Source organism: Rosa rugosa, chromosome 6, assembly GCF_958449725.1.
Source record: "Rosa rugosa chromosome 6, drRosRugo1.1, whole genome shotgun sequence".
Taxonomy (NCBI): Eukaryota; Viridiplantae; Streptophyta; class Magnoliopsida; order Rosales; family Rosaceae; genus Rosa; species Rosa rugosa.
The window spans coordinates 17531086-17546795 of record NC_084825.1 but is presented as its reverse complement, the minus strand read 5'-3'; positions in this window follow the sequence as shown (position 1 = coordinate 17546795).

Below are 15710 nucleotides of genomic sequence, written 5' to 3'. Positions count from 1 at the left end.
TGGTAATAATAATTGTATTCACATTAGTGTAACAAATATTTTAATTTACAGATTTTGCAAAACATCTTTGTAAACAATGTTTTTAGTGTATTTGTTTGGTATACCATCACTATTATTTATTAAAATTTTCAAGCCCTTTCTTGATGTAACTCTTGAAAGTGCGACATATAATTGTCCATGAGTAAAAACAGGTTCAGACAAATATATACCAACAAGTAATTCTAACTATTGTCGATGCTTGCAGCTTACTCATCATGTCCCATATGGGATACTGACTAATTTCATCTGGAAATAATGATCAGTTTTTTTAGTCAACATAGTAGAAATTGTGTTTGGAATACTTCAATTGTATTATTCATCTCCAAAATAGGAGGTATATAAAGAGATACAAGAGTAGTTCTAATAGGAAAACATCTCCTACAATTATACAGAGAACCGTAATCTACATCTATAAGGAAAGTAAATATTTACAGAATATTCTACACTCCCCCTCAAGTTGGTGCATAAATGTCAGTCATGCCCAACTTGTCAATCAAGTTGTCAAACACTTTTCTTGACACTCCTTTTGTAAGAACATCTGCTAATTGATCTTCTGTATACACAAAAGGGAAACAGATGATCTTCCTGTCCAGGTTTTCCTTAATGAAATGTTGATCTACTTCCACATGTTTAGTCCGGTCATGCTGAACAGGATTATGAGCGATTTCAATAGCAGACTTGCTATCACAATGCAAATCCATAGGCTTCTTGAGCTTAAAACCCAAATCTTTCAACACATTACGAATCCACAACATCTCACAAACTCCATGTGTCATACCTCGAAACTCAGCTTCAGCACTTGACCTAGCAACAACCTTCTGTTTCTTGCTGCGCCAAGTCACAAGGTTTCCTCCAACAAATGTAAAATACCCAGATGTGGACCGTCTGTCCGTCTTATCACCAGCCCAGTCTGCATCTGTGTACCCCACAACCTCCAATTCATCTTTTTTTTTTCAAACAACAAACCCCTTCCAGGTGACATTTTAAGATATCTCAAAATACGATACACAGCATCCATATGCTCTTCACTGGGACAATGCATAAATTGACTGACCACACTCACAGCATAAGCAATATCAGGCCTAGTATGAGAAAGATAAATAAGTCTTCCTACTAGACGTTGGTACCTTCCTTTATCAGTTGGAACTTGATCCGGATAGATGGCGAGGTTGTGATTCATCTCGATCGGTGTTTCAATGGGGTTGCAGTCAAGCATTCCGGTCTCAGTCAACAAGTCAAGTACATACTTACGTTGAGACAAAGAAATCCCCTTCTTAGACCTTGCAACTTCAATTCCAAGAAAGTACTTTAACTGGCCAAGGTCCTTCATCTCAAACTCATTAGACAGATACTCCTGTAGAGCCTTCATCTCTTTTGGGTCATCTCCTGTGACAATCATATCATCAACATATACTATCAGTGCGGTAATCTTACCCTAACTACGCTTGATAAACAAGGTATGATCCGAGTTGCTCTGTCTATATCCGAACACCCTCATAGACTTGGAGAACCTTCCAAACCATGCTCTAGGAGACTGCTTCAAACCATATAGAGACTTCTTCAACTTACAAACCTTGCCAGTATCGCAAGACATATTTTTGACTCCTGGCGGCATGTCCATATACACTTCTTCCTCTAAGTTTCCATTAAGGAAAGCATTCTTCACGTCAAATTGATGTAGAGGCCAATATTTAGTTACTGCAAGTGAAATCAAGATCCGAACAGTATTGATCTTTGCCACAGGGGCAAATGTCTCTTCATAATCAATTCCATAGCGCTGGGTGTATCCTTTGGCAACTAACCTTGCTTTGTACCTGTCAATACTCCCATCCGCTTTAAGTTTTACAGTAAACACCCATCGACATCCAACAGTCTTCTTTCCATCCGGCATAGTCACAACATCCCAAGTCAAGTTTTTCTGCAAGGCCTCTAATTCTTCGTTCATCGCTTGAGTCCACTTCGGATCTGCCAAAGCATCCTGTACACTACTAGGAATAGATACAGTGGATAATTGATCAACAACAAGTGCATGTGACCCAGACAATCTATGGTTAGACATGTAATTAGCTATAGGATACTTAGCTTTGGTTTTGATGTCTGGCTCATATTGTTTCTTAGGAATACCCTTGGTAACCCTCTGTGATTTCCTAGGCTCAATATTATCTACCCCAGATGATTCATTCGAAATTAAAGGTACCTGAGGAGGAACATTCGAAGCAGATTCTTCAGTTGACGATGTAGAGAGGGGGAAGAACTCTGATAGATGAGGACGCATTGAAGCATCATTGTCACCCTCAAGGCGCGTGTCAATTTTTTGCCGCGCAGTGGCTTCACTTTGGGGATCACAAGTGACATGGTGTCGGTTGACATCCTTTTGGCTTTTCTCGCATGTGGCATCCTTTTGGCTTTTCTCGCAGGTGGCGGGCCCCGCTGGTCTACCCAATGGTCCATCGCTGGGACTAAAGCACTTTCTGTTGGCAGCATCTTTACTAGTCTTGCAGGTAGGGCCCACGGCAGCCTTTTCTGTTCCATTGGAGGACCCCACGTGGGCTTCTTTTCGGTTCCCACCACTCTCTGCTCCATTTACTGTTTCTGTTTCACAAGTGGAGGTCCCCACGGCATCACCATGCATTGGTCCACCCTCACTTACACCATGCATTGGTCCATCATTACTTACTGTTTCTGTTTCGCAGGTACCATTCATTGACCCACCGTCACCTTTCTATTTCGCAGGTACCCCTATTTTGGTAGCATCCCCTGTTTCATATTTGTTCACTGCCCTTGTTCCGTTTTTAGCCAATGGCGGAGATGTTGGAAAATTCCCAACTCCAAACCTTGATTCCAAAGCTTCTAATTTTTCAAACTCTTCAAAGGCAAATAAATTTCGAGGATTTTCTTCACAGCCTCTCTCCCCCTGAAGGGAAGACTCGGAATCGCCCCCTGAAAAATAGGGCTCGGATTCACGAAACGCAACATCAAGAGAGACATGTATAGTTCCAGTTAGAGGATCATAACACCGATAACCCTTCTGAAATTCAGCATAACCAACAAATATACACTTACGAGCACAGAGATCAAGCTTGCTGCGTTGAGGCTTGGGAATATGAACATAGACTACGCATCCAAACACATGAGGCTCCAGGTTAGGTAACGACGGAAGTGAAAGAAGTTTCTGAAGTTGCTGCTGAGGGTTTTGAAATTTAATTACCCGAGAAGGAGTACGATTAATGAGGTATGCAGCGGACTTCACAGCTTCTCCCCAATATTCACGAGGTACATGCATGCCAAACAAAGAAGCACAGACAACTTCAAGTAACTGCCGATTCTTCTTTCTGCCAATCCATTCTGTTGAGGAGTATAGGAATTAGAAGTCTGATGTCGAATGCCATGAGATTGCATAAACTCCTGCATAGGGCCATTAACATACTCTCCGCCATTGTCAGATTGGAAGACTCGAATAGCCTGTTGGTACTGTGTAGATACCATCTTGTGAAAGTCTTTGAACATGGAACACACATCACTCTTGCTCTTCAAAAGAGACACCCAAGTCATACGAGTACAATCATCAATAAAAGTTACATAATATCGAGCTCCAGAGAGAGAAGGGATCTTGGCAGGACCCCAGACATCAGAATGAATTTTCATAAACGGAATAGGACTTTTATTAAAACTAGGTGAATATGAAATTCGATGACTCTTAGCCAGTTCACATACATCACAACGAAACTCTGAATCACTGACAACCGAAAACAAATGAGGTTGCAATTTCTTAAGCTAACTAAAAGATAGATGACCCAAACGACGATGCCACAGCCACACTATTTCTTTAGCATTCTCTACGCCATTGACCTGATTCACTTGTCCCAACAACTGTTGCTCTCCACTGTCTGTCAGATCCAAGTAGTAGAGTTTCCCCCTTCTAACACCATAACCAAGAATCCGCCGAGTCAGAATGTCCTGAAACACACAGAAAGAGGGATAAAAGGTCACAATACATGCTAGAATAATTTGGCCAACAGATAAGAGATTATATGCCAATGAAGGAACAACCAACACAGAATCAAGGGTTAATGTGTCAGACAGGACAACAGATCCTTCTCCGGTTACCGGAGTTGGAGTACCATCAGCAGTAGAGACAATATTTTGAGAAGAGGTTTTCAACTTTTTCAAGAGGCTAGGATCATTAGTTATATGGTCAGATGCACTTGTATCAATTATCCAAGAACTATTCATAGATACCTTACCCTTCATACCTGACTGTGCTACATTAGCGGAGGCGTTAGATGGTTGCTCTTCCCCTATAGTAGCCACAACAACTTTTCCAAGATTCTTCCGCGGTTTCTTGGTGAAATCCCACCAATCAGGGTAGCCAATTACTTCATAGCACCGTTGCTTGCTATGACCCAAAGCTCCACAAATTGGACACTTGGTATTTGCATATGGATTTGTTTTACCCAGAGGCTGGCGTTGTGGCGGAGTTGAGAAGTCGGGAGGAGGACCCTGTTTGCGTTGGACAGCCATGACAGAAGATTCAGAGGCATGCCCCATTGCCTGCCTCTCAGAATGCACCTTCCGAACATATGCATAACTTTGCTCCAGGTCGAATTTCGGGTCTTTGCGCAGAATCTCACCACGGACTTGATCATACTCTGAATCGAGTCCACTCAGAAACATGTGAACTCGCATCCGTGCCATGGTAGTAGTTTCTTGAACTACTGCAGCCACCGTGTTATTTTGAGAGGCTATACGCTGATCAATCTCCTGAAACATTCCCACCAATTCATTATAGTAGGTAGGAAGAGTCCGGCCATTCTGTTTCGCTCCAAAACACTTCTTGTTTAATTCAAAAATCCTGGTTTCATCAGAATCATCATAGAAGGTCTTCTCAACAGCTTCCCAAACATCTTTGGCTATTGGGAGTCGGATATACCGATTCATGAGTGATGGCTCCATGGAATCAATGAGCCAACTCTTCACTTTTTCATTATCTGTGGCCCAAACTTCAAATTCAGGAGAGTCCTCATCGGGCGCAGCTCTGGCTCCAGTGAGGTAGCCGACTTTTCCTCGGGCTCCAATCCTCATCTTCATAAGAGGTGCCCATATGGTGTAATTGGATTCATTCAAGGCAACACCGGTTGGAAACGCGGAGTTATCTTGAGCAGTGGTGTGATAATGATTGATGATTGGTGGCATGTTGTGGAGTGCAAGGGTTGCGGGGTCGTCCATTGAGAATCGGTACGTGACCAAGTAAGGTGCAGGAGGCTTGTCGGTTTGGTGTGAATTAATCACACAAAGGTATGATAAAATTGAAGAACTGCAGGAGATGGAAGATTTAGGTGGGGTCTACGTCTGCTAGGCACTAGTTCTTGTCTACTATGTTGAATAAAAAATATGCGGCAGCTTTTGTCTTCTTTTGGTACAAGTATGCGGCAGTTTCAAGGTGGTGGAGCTAACTTTCGAGAATGGTTTGGCACTTCAATGGGTTTTGATATTTTTCAGTATTCGGGTCTCGGCTCTGATACCAAGTAGAAATTGTGTTTGGAATACTTCAATTGTATTATTCATCTCCAAAATAGGAGGTATATAAAGAGATACAAGAGTAGTTCTAATAGGAAAACATCTCCTACAATTATACAGAGAACCGTAATCTACATCTATAAGGAAAGTAAATATTTACAGAATATTCTACAAACATTATTACCCAAATGTTGACTAATTTTTAATTTTTATTGTAGTTGGAAATAATGATTAGCTTACTCATATTCATCTGCCTAGTTATCAACCTGTACAGTTGATAGAATGAAATGTGGCGATAACATCTATACCTGTGATTTTATTCCTTGTGTTTCATTGACTGAATCAAGGCTGTACTTTCCTTAGGTGCCTGACAGAGTGCGTTCTGTAAGTAGTCCAGTGATGTGAAGACGCAGCGGGAATTTGAGGTGAGTAATCTCACAATGTTCATTTACGAACGAGCTTACCTTATCGTTTTGATAGTTATTTAGTTAACTGCAAACTATAGTTGGTATTAGTAGCATTCCTATGTGAATGTCTACGTGTATATATATTTATGTGAAATATATATGTGTAGGTGGATTTGTGTGATAAAACAATAATTATGGGTGCGTTCATTTTATTGTTTTGGGTGTGACTTTTCGTGAACCAATATTTTGTGAAATGGTTGATTTCTATTGTTTTGAAAAGTGTTGTGTATTGTGGAACATTTTAGTTCGCGGGTGGTTTATTTAAATGTGGGTCTTGTACCGGGAGTAATTAATAGGGATCAATTACGGGGAATCTTTTATTTTAGGTTCGTGAAACATTTTGGGTCCAAAGACTCCTTTAATGTTTTGGTATTTATACCGTGGATCCAAAGACTTACGAGTTGAGGATCGTGGATCACGAAATGTGATCGTGGGTGGGAAAATCGAGAATTCACGCCTTTGGCCGGGTTAGTGGATACGATCAGTTAGAGCTCTAGTCTGTCCGCCGTGCTTTGTTTCTTGATTGAAACGTGAATCGTGTGAGTTTATCTCGTGCTTTGTTTCTTGATTGAAACGTGAATCGTGTGGGTTTATCCCGTGATTTGTGTGAGTTTATCTCGTGATTTGTGTGGGTTTATCCCGTGATTTGTGTGAGTTGTTTCGTGATTGAATCGTGTGGGTTTATCCTGTGATTTGTGTGAGTTGTTTCTTGATTTGAAATGTGTGAGTTTATCTCGTGATTCGTGTGGGTTTTTCCCTTGATTTTGCGTGAGTTGTTTTGGGTTACTCATACGGGCTTGCAAAAGCTTACCGGGTTTGTTGTGTGGCAACCCGGTGCACCATTCAAACGGTGTAAGGGTTAATCCTGCAGGTCAGGGTAATCGTGGCTGAAAACTGAGGTAGCGAGCTAGCAGCTTTACGGTAGGAAGCTAATTTTGTGACTTTACCGTTATTAAGACTTCCGCTTGTAGTAAGCTTTGAGGAGCATTTACGTTTTATTTTGTTGTTGACAATTTAATTCGTAAGCTTATGTAATATATGACTCTGTGGGCGGGTCAATATTGACATAGTGGGTTCAAGACATCAATATGTATGTAGTTTAAAGGAAAAAAGTTTCTAGGTACTTGGTATTGATGGTTGAACGATCACACGTGTATAATTATGAGATTTTATATCGATTTTTATTTGTGTTAAAAATATAAAAAGAAATTCTGAGATGAGTTGATATCAGACCTTATCGTGACCTGCATTTGATTATGGGTAGTTGATATCAGTTTTTTTAGTAACCGGAATTAATAATAAAGCCTACAATTGATGCATTATTATTGCACACAGAAGTATAATTTTTTTCCCATAATCAATATGTGCATATGTCAATTAATCCACCAACGATATGTCGTCAGGTATTGACTACAGCTTACTCATATGGGCAAGTGTAACCTGATATCGTGATTACCTGCACATATTAATGATGAATTATTCATATGGGAACGCTATCAGCTTACTCATATTCCTAGAGGAATAAAATAAATATGTTAGTTATGGTTAAGAATGAGAAAGAAACCTGAGAATCCGATCAGTATTGCGTGTGTTTATGAGCAGCTATCAGCTTAATGTTTTCTTTCACTTGCAATCAATAGTTGTACCCTTTTCATTTCTCCAATCCTTAGTTATCTTCATTTTCTTGCATCGACAAACCTTTACCCCCTTTATTAATTTCCAGTAATCTTCCACAGTTGATAAGGTCCCTCAACATTAATCAAGAGCTAAATTAGTCAGAATAAAGCCTAGTTATCGATCAACAAAACCTGGCACATATTGATCAGTAGTGCCAACAACGATATCAACTACCTCATTATCCCTAATCATTGATAGTTTTGTGTAAATCACAATATATGTACAAAAAATCAAAGAAATTCTAAAAAGAAATTCTGAGATGAGTTGATATCAGTTTTTTTAGTAACAACTACCCATAATCAAATGAAGTTTCCAAAACATATGTTGTTGGTTTATTTGTGTTACCTAATCAATTCATCCTCTAGAGCAACCCGCGCCAAATAGATCAAAGTTAATAGCTGAACTAACACTCAAAGGTTTGCGAAGATATTGATAGATTAAATAGGAACTTTCTTTGGGGTGATTCTACTGATAAGAAGAAAATTCACTTATTGAATTGGGATACAGTCTCCAAACCCAAATGCAAAGGTGGTCTTGGTATTAAAAAATCTGCTGAGATGAATAAGGCTATGCTAGCTAAAACTAGTTGGAGAATGATCAATGGTGATAGTGGTTTATGGTGCAAGATGTTTAAGCAAAAGTACCTTCGAAAGGCTTCCCTTCTTGATAAGAATTATACACACCATCCTGAAGGGAGGCTCCTCTAGAGCAACCCGCCCCAAACAGATCAAAGTTAATAGTTGAACTAACACCCAGAGGAAAATAACTAGTCCAAGAAACGAGCTCGTCCGATCCATGGCCCATGGAAGCAAGGGCATTTGCCACAGAATTAGCTTCCCCTAAAGTGTGGGCAAAAATAACTTAATTGAAGTTGGAGGCTAGCTGTCTGATGTCCTAGATGATAGAATGAAGGTGTCAAGGAATGTTGGTCTTCCCAATAACACACACACACACACACACACACACACACACACACACACATATATATATAAAAGATAACATAATTCAGTTAATAAGTTAAGAGTTTGATCTACGGTGATCAAGCTTTAATAACAAAAAGACTTAACAAACCATGAGTTTAGAATAACAATGTTTTCTGTAGCCTACAAATTACCTATTTACATTGTTTCACTTCTGCTCTCAAGTACCATATATATATTTGTTGAAATCATTGCAGCTATAGATTTCCAAACTCCAAAATTGGGTGTTTGTTACTAAATGTTTGATTTCTGCTTAGGTACTAGACTACTAGAGGATGGAGTTCTCGACCCTGAAACTTGTAAGACCTCAGAAATTTGTTATTAATTCCTAAATGTTTCCTGGGATTAATAAAGTGTTCGTTTGTACGATTTCGTGGTTCGAGGGTGGAGTGGAATTATTTTCGGACGAGTAATTATTCAAAGTGCACGTTTTAGGGGGTTACGAAGTTTGACTTTTCATACGTTAGGATTTTGCGGAAACTTCCTTCACGAAAGTTGTAGAGCGCGTCGATACGAGTTCGTGCATATGTGGATCGCGAGAATCGGAGTTCGTATGTGAAAGTTATGTGCGTTTGAAAATTTGGGAAATTTCTATAAATATGAGAAATTTCCGGATTTTTTCATAAATCCCAAATTTTCTACTTTTTCCATTTTCTTCCCCAGAATTCTCTCTGTTCTCTCTCCTCCGCGCGACCCGACCCGAGACGAAACCCGGTTCCCGACTCGACTCGTTCTCTCTCCTCCGACCACCTCCGACGACTGGACAAGGCAAGGAACGTTCAGACCAGCATCGTGAGCCGCCTTGTGGTGGTGGTTTGCGCTGTGGTTCGCCGGAAGCAGCAGATCGGAGTCGAGGAAGAATTCACGATCGAGACCCGGTCGGGACCCGGTTGGAAATCCACTTTTCCGGCGACATCTCGGCCGATCGTTCTCAGTTTTAGAATATCCTCTTCCTCCTGATCATCCCCATATAGGCTTTGCATCACGATTTGGTGTGTGGAGCGAAAGATCAAGGTTTGAAAATCAGCGGTTCTGGTTGGATCTGGAATCTTGATCAGACGGCCGAGATTAATCCAACTTCCAAGTTTGATCTAGGACGATCTAGACCGAATCTCACTTAGCTTCAGGTATGAAAGTTGCTCATCCCTTAAATATGAACAAGTTTGTAGTTGGTCACTTTGCCATCGAAGGTGTTGGCCGGCGTTGACCCGCCGCTGTTGACTGCGCGTTGACCGCCCACTGCCGACGGCGCGTGGCGGCGCATCCAGCTTCCTTTTTGTGTTCTGTTTTCAGTTTATTCATCTACGCATCGATACGGTCGTTTTGATATATTATAAGGTTATTTTGGAGAAAGTTGATGCATGTTAGGGTTTTGGTTTTACGCATTATCTTCGGTTTGCAATCCGCGAAGATCCGACCGTTGGATCTTCGTATAATTTTGCTAGGATGATCCCAAGGGCGATCCGTGAGGATCAGACTGTTGGATCGTCGTATAATTGTGTTTTGTGAATTGTGTGTTTTGTGTTGTATTGAGTGTGACCTTGATGTGATTAGGTGATTGACAAAATTGTGTGAGCGGAGTATGGATGATTTTGTGCTTGTCTTGGTTTGTGTGAAGACGCAGGAGGATTTGGAGGTGAGTAAATCTCACGTGGTTCATTTACGAACGGATTTATTTATTACTCTGAATTACTTGTTTAATTGTTAAATCATTTTCGAAACAAATTATTTGTTTTAAAATATATGATCTTGATCGACAACGGTTCATGGGTAAGTGAAAACAATGTTTTGATATAAAATGATTTTCGAGTAGTTAATTTGTAAAACTATAGTTGGTATTAGTGGCATCCCTGAGCGGATGACTACGTATATATATATATTTATGTGGAATATATATATTGATGGTGTGGTGTTGTGGTGGGTACAAGATTTTATGAATTTATTTATGTTGGCGTTTTGTGGTTTTACCCCTTGCGAGAAAACAGTATATTTTGAGTATGTTGATTTTTGTTGTTTTGAAGGGATGTGGAGTTGTGGTGTAACATTTTTGGGTCAAGTGGGACATTTTTAAATGTTTTGATCTAAGGGTCAGGTTGAGCTAAGGATCTGGGGTCGCAGGTTGTGACCTCAGACAATTATTATCGTAAGGCTGAACCTCGGCCGAGGTGACAGGTTACGATATATTCAGTTAGAGCTCTAGTCTGTCTACCATTGTATTTCAGGGGAGTAACACGAGGGTTACATGAAGCCTTTGAATACACGTTTTTTATTGTATTTCAGGGGAGTAACACGGGGGGGGGGGGGGGGGGGGTTACATGAGGCCTTTGAATACATGTTTTCAAAAAAAGTTCGTGTGGGTTCTTTCTTTTATTGTCCAAGAGGGACTTGATTTTCATATTATGGGTGAGTCGTGTTAATATGATTTATTTGGAGTTGATGGTGATCATCGACTTTAGTTTGGAGTTGATGGGTGATCATCGACTCTAGTGTGAGTTGTTGACTTGTGTGGTGATCTGTGTGGTGATGACCTATGTGGTGACCTGTGTGGTGACCTGTGTGATGAGCTGTGTGATGAGCTGTGTGGTGGTTGGCGTTATTAATAGATGTTTTTAGTAAATGTTTCTATTTATTTCTATTATTGAATTGTTTGTTTTCTTAGTAATCTCCTGAACTAAATTCTATGCAGGGATTACTGTTTCTGAATTGATTGTTTTAATGTAATTCCCTGAACTAAACTCTATGCAGGGATTACTATGATTTTATTGATTGTTTTAATGTCATTCCCTGAACTAAGTTATATGCAGGGATTACTATGATTTTATTGGTTGTTTTAATGTAATTCCCTGAACTAAATTTTATGCAGGGATTACTATGATTTTTATTATTTGTTTTAATGTAATCTCCTGAACTAAGTTATATGCAGGGGTTACTGTCTTTTGAATTGTTTGTTTTTAATGTGATCTCCTGAACTAAGTTTCTAGGCAGGGATTACTGATTTTACTTAATTCAATTGTAAGTGCGGTTGTGGTTTGAGATTTGTTGTGAGTTGTGAAATGAGTCGTGAGGTCATTGTTTTGACAAATGCTTTATGTTGAGGGGAAGTGAGTGTGATTTTCGTAGATTTGTCGTTGAGATGGAAAATGATTTGAAACGTCACTAAGGTGACAACTACTTTTGTTGAGACAAATGAAGGTTGATTTTGTAGTTCGTTGTGTTTTAAAATGTTTAAAACATAATTGAGTTTAATTGTTTAGTTGAAGTATTGTGAAATTGGATGCATGAGTCGAGAGTCAGAGCATGTTGATTTTGATATGAGTTAACTTACGTGAGCATGATATGATATGAACTTGATGTTTGGTTGTGTTTTGTGGAGTTAAATATTGTTGCTTTAATTTATCTCACGAGTTGAGAAATTATAAGCATGAGTGACGTGAGTCATTTTAATTGAGTTTACTCATACGGGCTTAAAAAGCGTACCGGGTTTGTTGTTTGCAATCCCGGTGCACTATTTCATGGTGTAGGGGTTATTGTGCAGGTCAGTGTAATCATCATCGAAGCTGAGGTTTTGTTGCTGTCGTAGCTTGGACGTAATATGGTATCTTGGTTCTAGTCTTCCGCTGTGTTGTGAGTGTGGAGGGTGCGTTTACTTATTGAATTATTATTCGGTTTAATTTGTAAACACTTGGTGATGTGATATTTGACTCTAGAGAACGAGTCGGTGTTGACATTGTGAGTTCAGTTTGTTTGTTGCTTAGTTTAAATGAAAAAATTTCTAAGTGTCTTCTTGTGATTTTTTGTTCTCGCGTTTCGGATTTGAATTCCTTTATTCAAAATTCAGGGCGTGATAAAACTAGTCTACCATTGTGGGCATATTCCCATCACCTATGCATTATGCACGTCCAACTGAGGTACAATATTTAATGCCATGCAAAAGCACGGATAAATGCAGGTGTAAACTCTTACATTATTGGCGCACCCAAAGCTATATATTATCCCACTGTAAAAGCGTTGAAATCTATTCCTGTTTCCTTTGTTTCTTTCCTGCTTCAATCAAAAAGTTGTTGACACATCTCTTTAAACCCCAACTTATACGGGTAGTCCCCATTGAAATCTACCTAGCTAGGCCATGAAACTGTGCCCAACTTCACAATCAAGCTCCCTCAAACAACAAGATTCTTTGGGAGTGGGCGCAAGTGGTTTTTAATGCAGATGATAATGTCATTGTCATGTGCATGTGCGAAAAAGTAGTACAGTTATAATGCAAAGTCCAGGCAATAATTTTTCATATTATCTTATTTCACATCCACTGCATCTTTGTTATTAACGAGTTTTAATACCTCGCATATGTCTATTTACAGTTTATTGGCCTTCAAGGATCGGTAAAATATTTAGCACAACTACCATTTGACAACTTATTAAGCACTTTTAACTATAGATAGCATAAAGTGGATGATTATATATAAAGATGTCGAGGATTTTCGTATTGTGCGATGTGGAAAAAGTAGAGCTAGGAGTAGTCTAGTCTTCTTCTGGTTTTGGGAGATTCCAAAGCCAAAAAAGCCTGAATTATGAAACGAAAAAATGGAAGAATGTGTCAGACAACCCAAAAAGAGGAGACAAACCAAAATCTACATCTCATCTTTATAATTTTTTTAATACATCTTTGTAAACTATATTTTTAGTATATTTATTAGGTATATCAGTGTTATTATTTATTAAAATTTTTAATCCAATTCTTGATGTAACTCTTGAAAGCGCAACATATAATTGTCCGTGAGTAAAAACAGGTTCTGGTAGATATATGCCAACTTGATTCAACGATTGACCTTGACTTTTATTAATAGTCATAGCGTAACATGGTCTCACTGGAGATTGTCGTCTTTTTAAAATAAATGGCCATTTATTTTCAGATGCAGTAAGAACAATCCTAGGTATAAAAAAATGTTTTGCCTATATTATCTCCTATTAATATTTTTGCTTCGATTAATCGATCAAATAATTTTGTTACGATTAGTCTTGTACCATCCGCAAGTGGTTTTTAATGCGGATGATAATGCCATTGTCATGTGCATGTGCGAAAAAGTAGTACATTTATAATGCAAAGTCCAGGCAATAATTTTTCATATTATCTTATTTCACATCCACTGCATCTTTGTTATTAACGAGTTTTAATACCTCGCATATGTCTATTTACAGTTTATTGGCCTTCAAGGATCGGTAAAATATTTAGCACAACTACCATTTGACAACTTATTAAGCACTTTTAACTATAGATAGCATAAAGTGGATGATTATATATAAAGATGTCGAGGATTTTCGTATTGTGCGATGTGGAAAAAGTAGAGCTAGGAGTAGTCTAGTCTTCTTCTGGTTTTGGGAGATTCCAAAGCCAAAAAAGCCTGAATTATGAAACGAAAAAATGGAAGAATGTGTCAGACAACCCAAAAAGAGGAGACAAACCAAAATCTGCATCTCATCTTTATAATTTTTTTAATACATCTTTGTAAACTATATTTTTAGTATATTTATTAGGTATATCATTGTTATTATTTATTAAAATTTTTAATCCATTTCTTGATGTAACTCTTGAAAGCGCAACATATAATTGTCCGTGAGTAAAAACAGGTTATGGTAGATTATGCCAACTTGATTCAACGATTGACCTTGGCTTTTATTAATAGTCATAGCGTAACATGGTCTCACTGGAGATTGTCGTCTTTTTAAAATAAATGGTCATTTATTTTCAGATGCAGTAAGAACAATCCTAGGTATAAAAAAATGTTTTGCCTATATTATCTCCTATTAATATTTTTGCTTCGATTAATCGATCAAATAATTTTGTTATGATTAGTCTTGTACCATTGCATAAACCAGACATCTGATTTAAATTTCTTAACAGCATAACTGGCATTCCGACTTTTAAAATCAATTTATGTGATGGTAGTCCATTAAACTCAAGCTTATTTAAAAATTCTATAGGATATAAGACTTTAATATTTTCATTATCTCCGGAATTTAATAAAATGCTATCAAAACTTAAATAAGTAGTTGTTTCACCTGGTAATGAATTTATAGCATAATCATTTATATCTCGAACTGTAGTATTTCGTGGTGTAACAATTGCGCGTTCTTTTAAGGATTAAATACTCGTTACTCCTCATACTTTTGCATGAAAAACAGTTTAGTCCAAAATTTTAAAATTAAACAGTTTAGTTCTTATTCTTTCTAATTGTCACACAACAAGAATTAGAAAGAGGAACCCCATGCTTAGTCATCAATTATAAACCTCTCAATACAGTTCTAGAATGGATTCGATATCCTATTCCCAATAAAAGAGATCTCATTAACAGATTAAATAATGCAGTCATTTTCTCCAAATTTGATATGAAATCTGGTTTCTGGCAGATCCAAATTAGTGAAGAAGACAAATACAAAACTGCTTTTGTCACCCCTTTCGGTCATTATGAATGGAATGTCATGCCATTCGGTCTTAAAAATGCCCCCAGTGAATTCCAAAATATTATGAATGACATATTCAATCCATATAGTCATTTTTCCATAGTCTACATTGATGATGTCCTTATTTTCTCACAATCACTCGATCAACATTGGAAACATTTGCACCAATTCTTCACCATTATAAAAAACAATGGTCTAGTAGTCTCTGCCTCAAAAATTAAACTCTTTCAAACTAATATTAGATTCTTAGGATTCAATATCCATCATCTCCAAATTCATCCAATAGATCGAGTAATCCAATTTGCTGACAAATTTCCTGATGTCATCTTAGACAAAAATCAATTACAAAGGTTCTTAGGATCATTAAATTATGTGGCAGATTTTTATCAAAATCTAAGGAAAAAATGTAAACCTTTATTTGATAGGTTACAAACCAACCCTCCACCCTGGTCATCAGTTCATACTTCTTTAGTCAAAGAAATTAAAAGTTATGTAAAAACCCTTCCATGTCTTGGCATTCCTCTCGCCAATTCCTTCAAAATTGTAGAAACTGATGCTTCAGAAGTAGGTT